The sequence below is a fragment of the Mustela putorius genome, unplaced genomic scaffold (assembly GCF_011764305.1).
Source record: "Mustela putorius furo isolate JIRA1106 unplaced genomic scaffold, ASM1176430v1.1 tig00003866_pilon_pilon_pilon, whole genome shotgun sequence".
Taxonomy (NCBI): Eukaryota; Metazoa; Chordata; class Mammalia; order Carnivora; family Mustelidae; genus Mustela; species Mustela putorius.
In genome coordinates this window covers 4,053,915-4,056,505 of record NW_025422018.1, presented here as the reverse complement: position 1 = coordinate 4,056,505, position 2,591 = coordinate 4,053,915, and the positions used below count along the sequence as shown (strand labels likewise).

Sequence of the window (2,591 nt, the reverse complement as noted above, 5' to 3'; positions counted from 1 at the left end):
TTGGATGAAGGTAGTATTTCATGTAATATCAGAGAAGCAAAACCATTTTGATTAGTATAAAATAAGGATTTACAATAGAAATAAGGCATTATACAATTGTGAGCAAACGTGGTTGAGGAAAGGTGGATTAGATGACAGAAGTTAAAATCAGTCCTCTCAAAGTCTATGTGGACATGTGGGATCTTGAAGGGAAATCTGGGAAGCAAGGCATGAACCATTATGGACAGTAAGCAGAGTAGTCTATGTAGAATGTGGAGAACTGTTGTCTCAGTGTGACTACTACCTCTGTAGGCCCATAGCCAATGTGAGATGGTATTACTGAGGTGACTGCTGGTCAGTGAAGCTAGGAGACAGGAGGAAGACAAGTAGGCAAAACAAAACAAAACAAAAAAAAGTAAAAGAAACTTTGCCATGCTTAGCATTTCTGTGTCCATCTTTTATAAACCTACCTAGAAGAGCATTAGAGATTTATGGCTGTTATATCACTTTCGCCTCTCAAATGGAGGCAAACTCTACACCCACAACTTTAAGGAAAGTGAGTTCTGGGAAATGTAACCAATTTGTCAAAACCAGAGTCCAACTCAGAGAATAACTAGAAGTTGTAGAATAGGGACTGAAGTTTGGGGTACCATTTTTCAAAATATATTCTATTAAGTCAGAACTCCCCTACATACAAAAATATATTTTATCTCTCTTTTACTTCTTTATGATTCCAACTATTCTTAATGTTTTAGAAAGATAAGCCACAAAGAAGACAAAGAACTGAAGGGGACAAAGAGAAGTGATATGGAGGAAGGGGAGCATGATCTGTGGGATGTGTGACTGATGGAGTTCTGTTTCTGGTCAACTTGGACATTAATAGGAAATTAACACCTCTTTAAGATCTCTTCAAAATACTCTAAATAAGCAAACCGACATCACCTAAGGACATCTCTAAATTTTCACACTCTTAAATAGTTCAATCCTTAAGAATTTTATTTTGGCAGAAAAGGTCTGTTTTATTGAATAATCTGTGTTATTGCTGAGGTCACTATGTACAGACCAAAGAGAAGGAGTTTTATTTCTTGGTTTCTTCCTCCTCAGACAGAGCCTTGTTTTCCTCTTTCTTGACCTGGAACTGTTCTTCACAGCATTTGTGTGTTTCTTTGGTCTTAGATCAAAAATATGAAATGCTTTGGGAATTTGTGCATCAGCCTTATATGGCGGCAAGGCTAATCTTCTCCACATTGTTCCAATTTTATTATATGTTGAGCACAAGAAGTTTTTTAACTTAAGAAAACAAAGAAGAATTGAGACTCAGGTATGCATAAATTTTTCTAGAATCCTTCATATTATAAGGATCTTATTAGCAAATGAATTGACAGTTGCTCTAATTGTCCTATATTTTCACAGACTATATAAATGCAATTATGCTTGGGTACTGTAGAATTATCTTCTTAATTAGTAAGGAAAGGTAAAAGAGAGATAAAGGAGAAACTTCAAAAAACCATTATCAGTTTCTTATCAAGGACTTACATCCTTCATTCTACTGCAGAGTTAAGATCAGCTTCAACTCTTTCCTGTCAACTACAGTGGAACAATTTCTAAATCAATTCTTCACCGCTATTGCCATCACAGGTTCTCATCACTTTTGTCCTATGCAAGTAAAATAATTTTCCTGGTTTTTTAAGCTTTCCTTAATTTATATGTCTTCATGGTGTCCCAAATATAATTTCCTAAAATAATAATGATAATAATAATAATAATAGTTTTTATTTGAAATGGTGGTATGAGGGGCACCGTGGTGGCTCAGATGGTTAAGTGTCTTCCTTAGGCTCAGGTCATGATCTCCAGGTCCTGGCATCAAGTTCTATGTCCAGTTTCTGGCTCAGTGATATGTCTGCTTCTCCCACTCACTCTGCCTCTCCCTCTGCTTGTGCTCTCTTTTCCTATCTCTCTCAAATGAATAAATGAAATATTTCAAAAAAATTTTTTAAATGATGACTTGAACACACTTATTAAGCTCTATTACTCACTCAAAGAGTAATAATGACATCAAGTGAGTTTAAAAAAGGTATAACCACCTCTTTGAAGAAGTGATAATAGCACAAAATTGAAAACAAAATGTTTATATACAGTAACAAATCAAAATATTGATACATCAAAATCTAACAGGATATGGTAATTTACATGGCTGAAAAAAACCCAGAATTATATGAAGGGTACAGTAAGTGATACAGTATCTGTTACTATAAGATCCCACCTCACATAATTAATTTAGAAAAATAATCCATATTAAACCTTACCATAATGATATACATGAGTACCATGTATAAGTCGAAAAAAACATTAAAGCCTCCTGAAAGAAGAAATGTAGTTTACATGCAATAATATTTGACAATATCAGAGGCAAAAGATACATAAATCTTCTTGAAAGAGAGAAATAGATTACTCCAAAGACTAGAGTATCTTCACGGCTCAGACATCTCCGCATCTAAAATGTAGGACCCATAAAGAAATGTCTTCAGAATTCTGATAGAAAATGACTTTCTATCTCTAACATTTTATATGAAGGCAAGCCACAATATGAAGTATGGAGTACTTTTTCATGC

The 2,591-nt window shown here is 34.5% G+C and overlaps 1 non-coding gene across 1 annotated transcript; it reads right to left on the bottom strand.

Moving 5' to 3' along the window:
* Nucleotides 1-1,158: 1,158 nt before the first annotated feature.
* On the bottom strand, nucleotides 1,159-1,270 carry LOC123387897. Its single transcript, XR_006602393.1, has one exon. It is a non-coding gene; the product is annotated as a U6 spliceosomal RNA (small nuclear RNA).
* Between the last annotated feature and the right edge of the window lie 1,321 nt (nucleotides 1,271-2,591).